The sequence below is a fragment of the Artemia sp. Qi Xiang Cuo genome, chromosome 12 (genome assembly GCF_049724085.1).
Source record: "Artemia sp. Qi Xiang Cuo chromosome 12, ASM4972408v1, whole genome shotgun sequence".
Lineage (NCBI taxonomy): Eukaryota > Metazoa > Arthropoda > Branchiopoda > Anostraca > Artemiidae > Artemia > Artemia sp. Qi Xiang Cuo.
The window spans coordinates 48,539,086-48,557,034 of record NC_142805.1 but is presented as its reverse complement, the minus strand read 5'-3'; the positions used below and the strand labels follow the sequence as shown (position 1 = coordinate 48,557,034).

The following is a 17,949-nucleotide window of genomic DNA, read 5'->3' as shown; positions in this document are numbered from 1 at the left end:
TCAATAAGGTATTTGGTTCAGTTTTTACTCAAACACATACCAAAACACACACTCAGTTTATTCCTCCAGATTTAACAAAAGAATTTGTTGATTCAGAGTATACAGTCCAACAGGTTTATCTGACACTCCGAAATCTTGATCCAGGAAAGGCACCAGATATTGATGGATTTTCCAATGTGATGTTACGTGAACTTGCATCAGTGCTTGCTGGGCCACTCACATATCTTTTTAATCTTTGTCTCTCATCTGGTAAATGTCCTTCAGCTTGGAAAAGAACTATCATTAGGCCATTGTACAAGAATGGTTCAAAGTCCCATTTCAATAATTACAGACCAATTTCAAATACATCAATCTTTTCCCATATACTGGAGAAAATTGTGGTGAGTAGAATCTAAGCACATTTTGAGGAAAACAACTTATGGCATTCTGCTCAGCATGGTTTCCGTAAACGACGATCTTGTAACACGCAACTTCTTGAGGTGATTTGTGATTTTCAATCGATGGCTGATAAGTGTATTTTGTTTGATTGTATTTATATTGACTTTTCCAAAGCATTCGAGAAAATTTCCATTCCACTTCTGATAAACAAATGTCAACTATATGGTATAGGCCCACAAACTAAAGCATGGATAACAGATTATCTTACAAATAGAACCCAAGAGGTTGCAGTAGGTGATGCTTTATCATCACCTATTTCTCTCGTAAGTGGAGTTCCACAAGGCAGTTGTCTTGGGCCAGTACTCTTCTGCCTTTTTATCAATGATTTACCAGGCGTTGTTAGGAATTCGACCATAAAAATGTTTGCAGATGATGTAAAAATCTACAGGCCAGTCATGAGTGAACATGAGATTTCTTTACTTCAAGAGGATTTGGTTGCTCTTGGCCAGTGGTGTACTGCAAACTCTATGTTCATTAATGAAACCAAGTGCAATGCTATGCACTATTTGCGTAGACTCCCTCAACATTACCATTACTTTGTTGTTGGTAAATTAATTTCAAGTGTAGAATATGTTCGTGACCTTGGTATTTGTTTTGATTCAAGTCTCAAATTTAATAAACATGTATCAGATATCACCCATAAGGCTAATTACCAATTATTACGTCTAAGGCGTACTTTTTCTAAGTTTAATCTTCATTCACTGATTTCACTTTATGTATCCACTGTACGTCCAGTACTTGAGTATTGCTCATCAGTATGGTATCCCCTTAATAAGAGAGATAGAGAGAGGGTTGAGAGAGTGCAACGTAGGGCCATCAAACTCATACCATACCTGAGTCATCTACCTTACCACCAGAAAATGCAAAGACTACAGTTGCCTTCTCTCGAGTTCAGACGTAACAGAACCGACGTAATAAACACATATCGTATTCTTAGGAATATTGATAATATCACCCCAACTCACTTTTTCACTTTTACAGAATACAGTAGTACCCGTCAACACCAACACAAAATTTACCCACCATGTTCACAGAAAAGATTAGGCCAAAACTCTTTGACTAGCCGAGTGTGGGAGACTTCGAATTCTCTTCCATCAGAAATACTTGTGAGGACCTCGTTCCAGTTTTTCGAATATAGTTTAGCCTCTAGATATTTCTATACTAGGTCCTATCACAATCCATTTTGAAATTATTTTTACTTTTGTATAACCTGATTTGTGACAGTGTGACAGTTATTTTGTAAGCTTACTTTTTCGTAGGTTTCAATTATTAACAGATATGTATCAGTTAAGTTGGTATGTTATTGTATGTTTCAGTAATTTTGTTTTTCCAATGTTTTTCAGTTACTGTATGTTTTTGTTATGTCATTGATATTGTTATTGACTTTTTTATAATTGTTTTGTGCAACAAGCTTGTTAAAGCTTACCATATCTTGGTATTAATAAATAAATAAATAAATATATAGGCTCTAAGAAATTCATGAATTTCTTAGAAAAACTGGAAAGACAAAGAAAGAAGTGAAGATAAAGGCTTTCTCCCTGCAAAATGTGTTAGCTATGATTATTCTGCATATTATGAAGTAAGTATTTGTTTTCTTAACATGTTTCCTTATGTCCAGCTGGACTCCTAAGCTTAAAATACTGGTTGGCCGGTTGGCTAATTTAAAGATTTGTATATATATACACTGTCAAGTTAGCCATCTGGTGGTATCCCAAAAGCAACCAGGATATTTTCGGAATAGCATAAAATAAGGAATCGAATTACTTAGTAGCCTACTAGGCCTAGTTGTATTTGTTTAGCACGTTTCCTTCAGAAGAGGCCAAGCAGTAGCCTAAATATTTATACAAATAGCTCCTGAATGTCAAGTTTTGTTAAAATTCTTGTTTAGCTACTCCCTTTTCCAAGATAGCAAAAAGTAGCCAAACTAGCCTAAAAAACCAGTATCCAATTGAGCAAAATTTTGTAAAACTGAATCGGGTAAAGTTCTAGTGTAGCTACTTTTTGCTATCTTGGAAAGGGGTTATGTTTGGAAAACGAAACTTTCAGGGGTGGGTCTTGTGACTGTCCTGGGAAGGTATTTTGAAGTATCCACCTCCATTCCTCCCTCTAGAGGGCACTGACTTTTGATGACCTTTAAAAATCTTTGGGTACTTATGTGTTATAAAATATACACGCGAGAACTTATATCGCGAACATGAGTTAATACCCGGTTTTCATCGTGTTTATACCAGACAATTAGCTTCGGCTGGGCGGGAAACTACATTTTAGCTATATTTTAGTTAAATATTTAGTTGGTATTTTGGTTAGGTTAGTATAGGTTACGTATTTAATGTAATGCGCTCTGGGCGGCTCCCTTCTATAATTCTTTGTTTTCATAATTTTGTTACTAAAGTATTGTATTTTCATCATATTTTGCGTTATTTCATTAACATTCACCAAACTTCACTTCTCGAGTGTGTATTATATAACATATAAGTACCAATCTTTGTGTTATAAAAGTGAAACCTTGCGAAACAGATCTCTGCTTAACTGAAGTACAAAAAAACTTTTCAGCTTCACAACTTTGCTGAATCCCAAAATTTAAGAGGTTTCAAAACTTAAGAGGATTCATTTAAGAGGAATCCCAAAATTTAAGAGGTTCCAAGGATTTTGGAATTTACTAAATTTAGAAAAAAAACCCATTGGTTTGGCTTAAATTCTACTTAAATTACAGGAATTGTATTTTCAGAACTAAAACCAGAGAAGAAGAAATTGGTAACTTAATATTAAGGTAAGATGTTGTTTTGTCAAAATTTCAATAGGTATTACCTGCCAAGAGACAAATTTCTAAGACTTAAAAATCAGAAGAGGATTAACATAGAAGCTTGACAACACCTTCCCAGAGTGTGTTTTTGGCCCTGGATTCATCACTGGAAGTTTCATTTTCCTAACCTAACCCTTTTCTAAGATAGCAGAAAGTAGCTAAACTAGAATTGTAAGACCATGAGATATGGAATCTAACGGTAGGCCTACTACTTCTATTTTATCAAGATTTTTTCCTCTGAGGATCCCTTACCAGGAATTGTACCAAAAATCCGTAGAACAATGAAAGGTACTTACGTATTATAAATAACCCAACGCCATAGACTGTACGAGGAAAAACAGACAAATGGGTATTTGCAAGATAAATGGATCGCAAAGCGTGATTTCTTATTGCGTTTACAATATTTAAACTGCTTGTTTTTTGGGGGGTTTGGTGGGGGGGGGGAGGTACCTAAATTAGGTTAGGTTATGTATTTAATATATGCTATGCTTTACCCCACCCACCCCTAATGTGCAAATATATAGCCCAAATTTGTTTCTAAACTATATTTTCATCCTATTTTATTTCATTAGCATTAATCAAACTTGACTTCTTTCGTGTACAGCGGTGTGTTATTTATAATGCATAAGTACCCAATGAAATCCCTGCTTTTTTAAATATAGCCCACAGCATGTTATTATAAGGTGATCAGATTATCATATTTATTTCGATTGTTAACGTCCCTCGAAATAATTATTTTGGGATGCCCCAGTCCTCGTTTGTCCCTTTTCTAGACCAGTGGTGGATCAAGAGAGGGGGGCGCGCGCCCCCCTCACATAGTATAATGTATTGTAATTTAACTAATTAACGCAAGTTTGCGTTAATTAAACTTGCTCCTAACGCAATTTTATCGGATCAACCTATTTTGCGCCCCCCCAAAGAAATCCCGGATCCGCCCCTGTTCTAGACCCTATAAACATAGGCTAGCTGTGACTAGTACTGAACAAAAGGGGGTGGGTCGTTAATATCTCAGCCGGCCACCGTCTCTGGTTAGGTTTGTTCTATTACTTGTAGGCCTAATGCATCACTGAACATATACAGCCTACCTTTCTTTATTAGGATTCGCCTACCATCGTAGGAGCAAAAGGTGACAATAACCTATTATTCTTCATTTGGGAGCCACAAACGCAGAAAAGGGCTTACTGGACTGGGTTGAGGGGGCTATTTTAGTCGTATTTCAACTCCTCCTAGGTTAAACATAGCCTGTGTGTAGCAATGCTTCACTGATGTTACCTATCCTCACCAGTTCGGCTCTCATCATAGGAGCGAAAAATGACGATAACCACTTGTTTTTCACTTTAGATACAAAAACAAGTTAACTGGAGTGGTTAGGGTTAACCAGTAAAAGGGTCTTTTTTGGTTCGATTAGGCTAGGATAAGAAGGGAACATGAAACTATGATTTTGCTTTGCAATGCGTAAAAACTGAAAAGGGATTACTTGGTTGATTAGGCAGACGTCCTTCTCCGCCCCCAAGGGTTACGTTAATCATTGTGGGAAATGAAGCGTTAAATGACATTGCTATGTTATTGATGGAGTATTATTCTACTCATTATGTAAAGTTGTTTTTCTTTTCTCATATAATAATAATTTTTTCTTGGCATCTTTATTAAATTTTAAATAATATATTGCAAAAAAAGGAAAACTAAACCCCCTCTTCTCCAGAAAGGACCAGCAAATAAGAAAAGGGGTAACTCCTAGAAATATCAAAATTATAATGACCCAACAGGCACAATTTACGAAAACAGGACACTTCTTTGGACATGAAAATCTAGAAATTAGAGAGGAGGGGGCTCGGGCCGAAGAACGTTTCTGTGCTTGGACCTTTAACTTGTTTAAAAGATACTTACCTGTTATAGCGACCACATTTTGTTCTTGATGTGCAATGAAACTGGTTTTATGTGTCCACTCGGAGATAATGAGCTTAGCCTTAGCGAGATAAAATACTATGCAGGTATATTTCAATTGAATATAATATATAGAGGTGGTTAGGTTAGGTGTTTAATATAATGCGTTCTGGACGACCTGCTTTTCATAATTCTCTGTTGTATTTTCCATAATTTGTTACTAAAGTATTATATTTTATCATATTTTGGTATATTTCATTAGGATTAACCTAACTTTACTTCTTTGGTGTGGTCGCTATAACACGTAAGTGCCGTTTAAACTTATGGCTTTAATCCGCACAAACTACATTCACCGGTTAGCACAATATTTGCCAATAGTTTTGATCATACCGGAACGCAAGTAGCAATCGCCCTAATGAACAATTATGAAATGTTCAGGAGAATTATTCTAGAACCTAGTTCATTACAAGATATTGCTGGCCCACACGAGAACTGTTGTTATGAGAGATCACAAATTTGAAAAAAAATGTAATTCCTGTCGAAAAATTTAGGAATTTACAGAGCGAACCATAGAATTATAGTCAGATCTCTAAGCAGGGGGAGCCCTTCTCGTTTGTATGATTTTTTGGTATAGTAACTAGTAAACCTGTAATCACACCTTTTCTTACGACTGTATGTGAACTTTGTTGTTTTTTATATGCTGAACAGATGGGCTTGAAACTAGATGCAGGGCAAAATCATTTACACTCGCGTTTAACACTGTGCAACCATTCGCTTTTCCTGAATATCTTCTTGGACCAAATGATAGGAAATGAAAGTGATTTCAAACAATTTATCATACTTCAGCATCCCTAATGTGTGTTTAACAGATCTTGTTGACTATGCAGATATGTCAATCTTTTACAAGAACCTCTTCACTGATAACGACTTCCCCCTTGCTGATCAGGAGCAAGGGGACAATTCCCAAAGCTATTGGAACGCTCGGTGAAAACTTGTTTTCAGGATAGTTAATCGCTTACACTTTGCTGCTAAACAATTCCAAGGGTTGCGTACTACACTGCTTTATGTGCGGCGAAGGCATAGACCTAAAATCATCTTATTAATGAATTTCGGTAAAATGATAATAAGCTGAACTATTGTTACATTGAATGAAACGAAATTTATCTAAGTTTACCTTTAATCCAAATACTGCTACTAAAAACTCACTGCAGCACCATGTCACTTAAGGCCAACAGCCTCCTCCGCCCCAATACATATCCAAAAACACGAAAAAAAAATATTTATGCATAGAGGTATTCATATTGTCCTTTATGAAATTATCCATGAAATACAAATACAAGCCAGGAGATAGTTACTTAGGTAGGGGGTGGCCCTGTGACGTTTATGATTTTTCTTCAGATCTATTTTTTTTTCTAAAATTACGCGGTCTAAAAATATGCCCCCTACCCCCACCAAAAATATAAAAAATAAACAAATTCACGTGTGTGTGACTACTCAGAGGCATGGGAATAGAGATGGACATGCAAGTTTGGTACATCTACGACAGACAGTACACAACCCTTTACAATTACAGTCTTTTCTGTGTTACTCAGTGACATTCGCTCTCCTATCAGCTGTTAATCAATTAAACTTCTATAATAAGATGGTATATACTTGCTATTTGATCCTTTGATCTTTTGTTAATTGATTTTGGGAAGGCTCTAGAATGTCTCTACATGCATGTCAGTGTCAAGATCTAGGAAAAATCAACTCGACTTACGTGGCCATTTGCCAGTTTGGAAAACATTATAAAAATCCTGATATATTGTGGGGAGAGGGGTCTTCCACCTTGTGTCTGTGTTTCGCCTGGCAATCAGATAAATTTCGGCCCAAATATCCACTAAATAATTATATGAATTTATTCTATTAAAATCACTTGTATACAGACCTTTTTATTAGGCTATAGTTGTAATTGTAGCCATTTTCATTCCGTCTTTCGTCATTTTGTTGTATTTTGTTTGTATTTTGTCGATTTGAAAAAGCCATCATAAAGGGCCAAATGGTATCCATTAAGTGCAATTTGGGTAGTTTTATTTTTGTCATTTTATTCTTCACTGAAAAGACAGCAAAATAGGTATTTTTCCCAAATCTAGGCCGGGACAAGAAGTTATGGGGGGGGGGGGGGTCTTGGATAGAACTTTTTTTGAATGTGCGTATTCTCTTTCAAGCGCCGATTCACTTCAAATGTGTTCAGTCTAGTAATGATCGGTTCTTCTAAAATATTTAAATGGAAAGAGGCAAAAATAGTGAAAACACAAATTTACTTCAAGTAGCAACTCCTCAAATATGCCTAGGATAAATACCCCATGGACACTTGTTTGGACATCCTTGATTTTATTCAGGCAAATTTTAGAGAGATCTGAAGTTAATCCTATGTTTGATGCCCTATTTTAGCAAAAACTTATGTTAACTTAATTAGTTTCATTGCTTAGGTGGAAAGGAAGATCATATTATAAGGTTTATTGTCAATATTTATGAAACCTAAATAACTTACTAAAATGAATTAAAAAAAGGAATTAATGAATTAAAATGAATTAAATGAATTAAAAAAATTTCTCAGGGAAGTAAAGAGCAAAGTTGAAACTTAAAGTGTACAAAAATTATTGGTTGGTGGTTTATGCAACACCTTTTTGAAGAGCTTTTTCAGGCAAACTGGCTCGTAATATTTCCCTGTATATTATATATATATATATATATATATATATATATATATATATATATATATATATATATATATCCCTGTATTTGTAGAATTCCGAAAAACTACCTTTGCTGAAAACTGAGCTTTCGTGAGTCTTTTAGGGAGATAAAATCTTGTAATATTTGTTGATTTCATCAACAAAGCATTATTGATGGCTTTATGAATTATCCTTTTAGTTTCTGCTGGCCATTTAAGGATTTTCTTTTTTTATTCCAGTTTTGTGTTTTCAATGATTTCAGTAATTTTTGGCAGGGGTGTCTATTGGGGGGGGGGGGGTATTTTGGAAAATACGTGTTTTGACACTTTCGTTGGATTTATTGTATATTCATGAAAAAAAGTTCTTGCCCCCATCATATTTTCATGGATAGAAACCCCTGATTTTTGTGCGCCGTGAATCGATAGAGACAAAAATAGTTCAAATTTGCATTGTTTTCTGCATAGGGAGCCACCTGACCCAGAAAATTGAGATCGAGGGGTCGCCCACTTTCCGAAGCCATATACATTACGTGGCGCTTGCTAAGCCTGGTAGAAACTTTGTCAAGTGTGGTAGAACTGTGAGGCACACTGGGCGTCCTGAGATGTATATCAAATGTCGGAAAGTGGTTGCCCCCTCGAGAGAGATGAAATTTGAGGCTCCCTTTTTTGTGCGCAAAATTTTTCATTCTTTTGGTCTGAAATAATCAAAACTTTCAGAGTAAAGCAGCAGGGCTGAAAAAGTATTACAAGTGCTAGCTGATCGATTTCTGTTGTTTTTTCTGCGTATAAGGTTCTCGTAGACTCAAAAGCTTACATACAAGTTTCAAGCTTTAAAAAAAATTATCAACCCTTTCTCGAGTGAACCAATATATCTAGGAGATAAGTGATTTAGCTCCCTGGTCCTTTATCTAAACATAATATTTAAAGTCTCATTTTCTCCTGAAACACTCCCTGAAAGTTTCATATCATGCTCACAAGTTGTTCCATAAGAAAGAAGTGGAAGAATTTGTTTTGGTATGTTTAATGTAGTTCGGAAGACGGATTAGCTTTACGGTTTGAAAACAGCGTTTTTTTTCGTTTTTATGACTGGCGTCTTTTCAAAACTTTAAGAAATTCAATACCACCCGGGTTGCAGCGATAGCTAGCAACCTAGTAAGAGACGATCACGTCCCTTAGTAAAAAAAAAACCATAACTCCTAAAACTAGAGTCAGATCAAAAAAAAAAGAAAAAAGAAGAAAACTATTGGAACCGTCTCGCCGTCTCGTCCAATACCCCTATATAGGAAACTAACTGTCTCTTGGCTTGAATAACGAAGAAAATTCGTTGACTTGAAAGACAAGAAAAATGGCTGCAAGCACAATATTCTGCATCGACGGCATCTTTGTTTCCTTCTTTTTCCCCCGCAGCTATCAGGCCACTGGAAAATCATAAAGAGCTGTTTAGTAACTCATTTAAAAGGAAATTACTACATCTAATACCTTTTGTAATCAAAAACAAAACAGTTTTAAAAATAGAATCATTTTTTTACGAAAAACTGCATTTTTCTATAGGGCTGTAATAGCAAATGTTAACATCATATTGCATAGGAAGATCAAAAGTGTTTTGGAAGATGCAGTATTTAACATTATAAAAAGCATGCAGATATAGTTATATAAAATTCAGTAATTCAAAATTAATTTGTGAATTGAAACAATAGTAATTCCTGAAAAATTTAAGTAATCTCGCAGTTCAAAGTTATAATTGTCTCCTGGCACCAAACTTCTTTTTGGCTTAACTCCTAAAGTGCGTATCTCTATAACCGTCGTCTTTTATTTTCATTGTAAAAAAAAAAAAAAAAAAAAAAAAATTTAGTTTTTAGTTCAGAATCGCTAAAGTTATATAAACTGCAAAAATATCTATGGTGTCCGAAAAATAATATTAATTTTTCAATTCAAACCAGAAAAATGTTGGTAATGAAAAGATGGATCAGGCGGGCAGCTTCACTTACCTTGGTATAGATTGGGGTCGAGGAAGAGCGTGCGTAGCTGTGTTGGCCTCAGACGGTTTGGTACTGTGGTGAGTTGTTAGTAGTAGTAGTAGTAAACCAGAAAAATACCTGAAAATTTTGAAATTAGTTTTAAATAGTTTTAAGTTATAATTATCTCCTGGATTTTCATTACATAATGAACCGTAGCCCATAGTAACTGAAGTATTAAAAGAAATCATTATATAGAGGACGTTGCAACACATATTTATCTTTTTTGATAAGATAGTATAACACAAATTAATTTTAATTATTTTCCTTAAGAAACCATCATAGGTAAAAATTTACCATACCGGGAATCGAAATCGTGCCAACTACTCTAACCACTAGACCATAAAGCATATTTTAAAATATCTGATTAATGATGTACAAGCTATTATAATAAATTTTTACATAAAGGATTGATCATCGAATGTAGCTGACACCTAGTAAAGGGCAATCCACGGCACATAGTAACTTAAGGTTAAAATAATACTAGCATCCTTTGAAAAGTTTACTTGTCTGGGGTATAGTGCCATACTAAGGTTTGTCTCTTACTATTCTAACTAAGAAAAAGCTGTAGGCTTTTTCCTGTTTGTAATCCGGTAGCAACTGAATAAGATACGATCACGTCCAATACTAAAAATACAATAGCCCATAACTTCTAAAAATAGTGTCTGATCAAAACAAAAAGTACACTATTAGAACCGCCTTGTTTGAAACCCCTATATAGGAAATTTTCCATCCCTTGGCTCGTCATATTAAAGAACTATCAAATTCACTATAAATGTGGATTATGTAAGTTTCATCTATATCATGGTCGTAGAGATAGGTGAAGTTTTTATATATAGGAACAGTACAGTTAATAAATTTCTTTAAGACATCATAATAGGTCAAAATTTCCCATACAGGGAATCGAACCCGGGGCAACTGGATGGGGGACAGCTATCCTAACCACTAGACTATATAAGATTTATTAAAATATCTGATTAATGAAGAACTCTTTATAGTCTATAGTAACTGAAAGCCAATGCTAACTCCGAAGTTTTCTGGGCACTGGTTATAGTAAAGAGACAACTCAAGCCCAAAGGTATTGAACTCTGTGATTCATTCATATTTTATAGTTAGGAACGAACTCTAGCCTATAGTTACTGAAATCCGGGTTGCAGTGGTAGTTATTTGATTGAGAATTTGTCTGTGGGTTGTTAGTGATGTAACTGCTTATCGAATTTGTCATCATAAATCCTAGCTTTGTCTATAGTTCAAAAAGAACATATATCATTAAATTAAATTATATTCGTAATTACAGAAATGAGGTAAAACAAACAATCATGCTAACAATGATTCTTAAAAGAGGAATACAAAGAATCGCAAATGGGGAGGTTTATGGTGAGGAAATTCATGTAGAAGAGCCTATTCGGCCCCTAGCCTCTCCAAAATGCCTAGATTATGATGGTGCTCCCCACATATTTTAAATATTTATTCTGTTATATTTTTTTTTCTTTTTTTTTGGGGGGGGGGGGGCTTGACGTTCCTGGTCACTTACCTATCAAGTATAAATCCCTGTAGAAGAATTTAAAATTCTTGTCGGAATACCCGCAGTTTGTTAGAGAAATTAGTTTGAGTTGTGACTTAGGAATTAGTGAGAATTAGAGCTTCTTAGTGTGAGTTCTTTTGTTTTATTGATGCGGTCTTCAGATCATTAATTGGTATTAGAAATAAAGTGTGTATCCATTTGTATTTTTTAATATTGGCTGCTTCTTTTCTCATCTCTGTAAACAAATAAAAACAAAACTTGACTTCAACCATTTTGATTTCAGTTTAATTATTTTCATTCCCTTTAATTATTTCCATTTCGCTTTTACAAACACATCTGACTCATTAGTCGTGAAGCGCTTTAATTTTATTAGAAATGATTTTTTTTACTGCTGGCAGTTTCCAAGCCATAGAAAAGGGGAAAGTTCCTTGGAACCTTTCTTTCTTATTAAGACTTTAAAAGATGAGGTCGACAAATGTGTTCTTTTGACGGCCTTTCGTGTTTTATTAAAGAAAACATCTGATTATTAAATCGTGGACATGAAAAGGTGAATAATTAGAATATGCAAGTATAGGGACGACCAAGATTTCATGGAAGGGTTTCATTCTTTAGGGGATGACTTTACGATGTGGCGATCTGATGTCTGCTTTTCCTGCAAAAAAAAATTGATTGTAAACCCTGGGCAAAAGAAAATTAGAACCTGTGCATAGAGACAACGATGATTTCAGGAAGGAGGGGGGGAGGGTATAATCCATGAGAGTATGCTTGATACTTTTTTGTGCATCCTTTCAAAATTTACCTTTTGGTTGGTAGCTTTTAGTTTGAACTCGTTACAAGAGAATGCTAGATTTATCACTTTTAGTGCTTATTTTGGATTACAGCTGTAGGTGCATACGGGTTTGCTCCTTGTCTTGGGGGGGGGGGTCTCAGGGGTTTCTCCGAGAAGCGAGAGGGATGTTGAGAATATGAAACAGTTTCAATTTAAAATAACAGCTTGCCAATACTTAATGGGATCAGACTTATCTGAGGACTGAGTAAACCTCCACATCCTCACTCGTACGTTGGGGGATCTATTTCGTGTAACTTTTAGGTTGTTCGTATAATTCACCTTTTTCGGTTTTTGGATTTGGTTCCAACTCCTTTAAAATTGTCACTCTAAATAAACTCATCTTCGCCCACCTCTTCTCTCCCATAAAACTACGCTGCCTCCTAAGCGTAAAAGGAATATCTTCTGTATATTTTTTATATTAGATTTTCCACTGTAAAATATAAGCGAAACAATGGACTTCATTCAATAGCTATAAAGTAATGTCTGGTTTTAAAAAAATGAGCCTCTTCAAATTAGCTCAGAAAGTAAGACCCATTAATAGATGAACCTAGAGGGGTGGTATGTTTTCTAATTATTTCAGAAGATTCAATGTCCAAAAAACAAATACTGTTAAAAGAAAGTGTAAAGTATCATGTGTTTTTGAAATTTAAATCAGCTTGTAGTGGAAATAGGCGGGGCCATTGTAAATAAAATGAAATATGATTTAACGGAAATACTCTAAGTGACCTTAACCTTTCTAGCTATGTATCAAAGAAAGGAACTTTGTTTATGTCTTTCTCAAACATATAAGATTTATTTTGGCTGATATAGACACTACCACTAACACAGCATAAATATTAAACAGTAGCGAAAATTCCTATACTCTTCGTTAAAGGTTTTGGGAGACATCAGTCGCACACCTTTCTTCAAGACTTAGCCTTCTTTAATATTTATGCAGTGGTAACAACTGAAGCTATCGCTGTAACGCAAAAGGATATTTCCCTTTCCGCCTGCTATGTATCCCATTTCTGAGCCAAATTTTCGCTACTGTTTAATATTTATACTGCGACCACTTTTAACAACTAATTGCAATACAGCAACGCATGCTCTTCTTCCGCAAAAACACGACATGGAAAGACAATCCGTCTATAATCAATGCAAAAAGCCATACGCCATTTTTAATCTAAATATTAAATTTTCAAGCAGAAAGACCCAGGCTAATATCTCCCTCTCTTCGTCCTGTGAATGTATCGCGTGTACATCCATTGGTATACCATTCTTTAATAGTCAAAATTTTTCAAACATTTTGAATGCCATATGTTTTACTCTTCATAAACATCAATGCTATATATAACCTGTAGAGCCAACTCATTAACATTATGCAATTAAGCTCATTGAATGACAAAAAGAAGTAACAATTTTTCATTAATTAATTTGCTTCTGTCATTTACAAGCCCTTGAGGAGAATTTGAATGATTTATGCTACTAGTTGTAATCTTAAACACAATCTAAAATTTCCCTTAAGGATATTTTAGTGGTCACGCTAAACGATTATTTTTCAAAGGATTGCGCAAACAATTTGTAAGATACTTTTATTGGAATTTACGGAAAATTTTTATGTGTTTGAACGTGCTCCTCTCCAACAAAGAAGTAAAGATTGGGTATCTACCAATATATGTCTGAATTGGATCGAAATATGCTATATGGGAGATTAAGGCTAGAAGAGACAGTATGGTACTATCCATTATGCGGGCCTCTCCGGTTAATCACTATAGAGTAGGCAATGATAAAACCCGTTTTTAACATCTTAACTGTTATAGAGCAGACAATGATATCAAGTCATTGCGTATACGATATTAAACTGTGTTTGTTGGGGTTTTGGGGGGGAAGGTACCTAGGTTAGGTTAGGTTATGCTACGTATTTAATATATGCAATGCTTTACACCACCCCTCCCCACCCTTAATGTGCAAATGTATAGCCCAAATTTGTTTCTAGATTATTATATATTCATGCTATTTTATTTTATTTCAATAGCAGTAACCAAACTTGACTTTTTAGAGGCCCGCATAATGGGATAGTACCGACAGTTTTAACATTCTATTTTATTGAAAAGATTAAGGGATATTTTGGAAGGACCGTAAGAAGCAGACGGTTATAATTCCAGATGCAAACGTTTTTATTGAGTACAATTCAAATTTAGGTACTTACGTGTTATAGCGACCACACCCAAGAAGTGAAGCTAGGTTAATCCTTATGAAATAGGCCAAAGTATGATGAAAATATAATACTTTAGTAACACAAATTATTGAAACCACAGCGGAGAATTATGGAAAGCAGGTCGCCCAGAACGCAGTATATTAAATACCTAACCAACTCTATATATTACATATTTCTTTAAAATATACCTGCTCAGTAGTCTATCACTGAGACTAAGCTAATTATCTCCGAATTCAGACAGAGAAACCGGTTTTACTCAGATAAAAAACAACAATGTGGTCGCTATAACACGTAAATACCTAAATTAAATATAAAAAAACTAAATTCAAAGGTAACTCTTCATTTTGATCGTCTAAACTGTCTTATGTTAAATACTACTCTGGATCACTAGATTTTATTTCCACAATTGAGGGGCAGTTTTGACATACATTTCTTATCATATCCACACGGAATTTTAGTACATGAAATCCAATCCTGACCAATTTTGATTCAGAATACGGCTTCAAAGAGACCAAACACAGAGCATCTTCTTCTTCCTCAGACGGTGATGCTGGTTTTATCTGTTTGTTATCAGTTTTTTTTCTTTCGTAAATCATAATCATTTTCTTCAGTCTTGATTTGCATACTTGTACAACTTCATTTTCGCTTTTTTCCGCCTTTAATAGTTACCTTTTCCAATCTTTCTTTAACTTCGCTCGTTAAAATTTTCAACTCCAGAGGCTGTTTTGATCTTGTATTTGGTTTTGTTTTGCTAACTTTGGGAAATGGGCGAATTTCAACTGGACTCACAATCCCTGGTGTAGCCTGTTAAAAAATATTAATACATTTTTATTTGCCTACAATAAATATTTGCCTCGGTTTATTTCGGTGTAAATAACCCCCAATACAGCATTCAGGGCAAGGGTTGTAAGTTATGCCCTGTTGTTCAACGTAGTTAAAAGTTCTGAAAGTTAGGTCATTTAGGATGACAAACAGCCCTCAGGGCGAGGGTTGTAAGTTATGCTTTCGGAGCATATAAGGTTTTCTTAGAAAGCGTTGTCGTAAAAACTTCAAAAAGGGCTCATTCAGTTGGAAATTCAAAGGGCTAGTGCCCTTTTTAATATTTGAAAGTAATTGGAGGGCAACTAACCACCCTCTCACGCCCACCATTTCCCCAAACACCTGCAATCAAAATTTTGAGATATCCATTTTGTTCAACGCAGTTGAACGTTTTGGAAATTAGGTCTTTGAGGATGATAACCCCCTCAGAGCCGTCAGGGGAAAGATTGTAAACTATGCCCTGGGGGAATATTAGGTTTTTATAGAAAGTTTTGTCGTAGAAACTTCAAAAAGGACTCATTTAATTAGAAATTGAAAGGGCTAGTGCCCTTTTTAATAGTCGAAAAATGATTGGAGGGCAGCTAGTCCCCCTCTCAGGCCAACCATTTTCTCAAAGACTTCCAATCATAATTTTGAGACAGGCATTTTGTTCAACGTAGTTGAAAGTTCTGGAAATTATGTCTTTGAGGATGACCAACCCCCCTCACATCTCAGTGCAAGGGTTGTAAGTTATGTCCATGGGGCATATAAGTTTTTTTTTTACAGAAAGCGTTGTCGTAGAAACTTCAAAAGGGCTCATTCAGTTGGAAATTGAAAGGGCTAATGCCCTTTTTAATAGTGGAAAGTCATTGGAGGGCAACTAGCCCCCCTCTCAGGTCCACCATTTCCCCAAGCACATGCAATCAAAATTTGGAGATATCCATTGTGTTCAATGCAGTTGAAAGTTTTGGAAGTTAGGTCTTTGAGGATGATACCCCCCCCCTACAACCCTCAGGGCAAGGGCTGCTAGTTATGCCCTGGGAGCATATAAGGTTTTTATAGAAAGCGTTGTCGTAGAAACTTCAAAAGGGCCTCATTTGATTGTAAATTGGAAGGGCTAATGTCCTTTTTAATAGTAGAAAGTGATTGGAGGACGCCTAACCCCACTCTCACGCCCATCATTTCCCCTAACACATCCAATCGAAATTTTGAGATAGCCATTTTGTTCAACATAGTTCAAATGTTTTTTTTTATGGTTTTTATAGAAAGCGTTGTTGTAGAAACTTCAAAAAGGGCTCATTTGATTGGAAATTGAAAGGGCTAGGGCCCTGTTTAATAGTTTAAAGTGATAGGAGGACAACTAGCCCCCTCTCACGCCCACCATTTTCCCGAACACATTCAATCAAAATTTTGAGATAGCCATTTTGTTCAACATAGTTCAAAGGTCCAGAAATTATGTCTTATGAAGATGACAAACCCCCCTCAGCCCCCAGGGCAAAATGTTTAAGTTATGTCCTGGGGGTATATACGGTTTTTATAGAAAGCGTTGTCGTAAAAACTTCAAAAAGGGCTCATTCAATTGGGAATTGATATTGCTAGTGCCCTTATTAATAATCAAAAGCGATCGGAGGGTGAATCCCCCCCCTCTCCCACGTCCATTTTTTTCCCAAATACATCTAATCAACATCTTGATATAGCAATTTTGTTTAACTTAGTTCAAGGGCCGGTCATTATGTTTTTGAGTATGACAACCCCCCCCCACAGTCCTCAGGGCTAAGGTTGTAAGTTATGCCTGGGGTTATATAATGTTTTTACAGAAAGCGTTGTCGTAAAAACTATAAAAGGGGTCATTAGATTGGAAATCGAGAGGGTTATTGTCCTTTCGAAAGTAATCGGAGGGAGAATCACCCCCGCCCCATGCCCATTACTTCCCCAAACATTTCCGATCAACATTTTTGATAAGGCCGTTTTGTTCAGCGTAGTTGAAAGGTCTGGAAATTAAGTCTTTGAGGATGACAATAGCCTTCAGGACAAGGGTCCTAAGGTATGCCCTTGGGGCATATAAGGTTTTGCTCAGGGTATCAGAAAGGTCTGGAAATTATGTTTTTGAGGATAAAAATCCCCCCAGCCACCAGGGCAAGGGTTGTTAGTTATGCCCTGGGGACATAAAGTTTTTTTTTTATAGGAAACGTGGTCATATAAACTTCGGGGGGAGGGCTCATTGGATTGGTAATCGGACGCTCTAGTGCTCTTTTTAAGAGTCAAAGTGATTGGAGGGCAGCCACCCCTCCCCCACACACACACACGTCATATTGCCCCGAAATGCGTCTAATAGAAATTTTTGAGATAGGCATTCTGTTCAAAATAGTCTAAATATAATATTACAAGGCTTTTGGGGTTGAAACAAACCCAACAGATTAGGGGCAAGGGTTGTAAGTTATGCCATGGGGTTATTTTAGGGTTTTGTAGAAGGGATGGTTGCTTACTTTAGAAGAGGCTCGGTAATTCTCCCTGAAAAAGACTTTGTCAATATAAAAGGAAGAGAAATTAATTAAAAACATTTTCCACAAAATAAGTTTTTCAAAAAAAATAAAGAACTCCATTAAACCAAAAATGAGCAAAAATAGAATCAAATAATCTACCAAGCGTACAATTACCAAGTCAGTATCAATAAATAAATGAAACCAAAACAAACAGAAATTAAAATAAATAACAGTCAAACTCAAAACGAGCAGAAATTAATA

The 17,949-nt window shown here is 35.7% G+C and overlaps 2 protein-coding genes across 3 annotated transcripts in view; one reads left to right on the top strand and one right to left on the bottom strand.

Annotated features, from left to right (window-relative positions):
• LOC148946209 (D-lactate dehydrogenase, mitochondrial-like) overlaps positions 1-17,949 on the bottom strand; it is a 531,845-nt gene that overhangs the window by 123,825 nt on the left and 390,071 nt on the right. The window lies entirely within an intron of this gene.
• Positions 1-17,949, top strand: part of Gug (arginine-glutamic acid dipeptide repeats grunge) — a 249,811-nt gene that overhangs the window by 3,347 nt on the left and 228,515 nt on the right. Inside the window, exon 2 of one of the 2 annotated variants that reach the window (XM_089098273.1) lies at positions 3,167-3,208. The exons of the other annotated variant lie outside the window; for it this stretch is intronic. The gene's annotated coding sequence lies outside the window, so the exon portion shown is untranslated. The remainder of the gene's footprint in view (positions 1-3,166; positions 3,209-17,949) is intronic. 2 annotated transcript variants of the gene reach the window in all.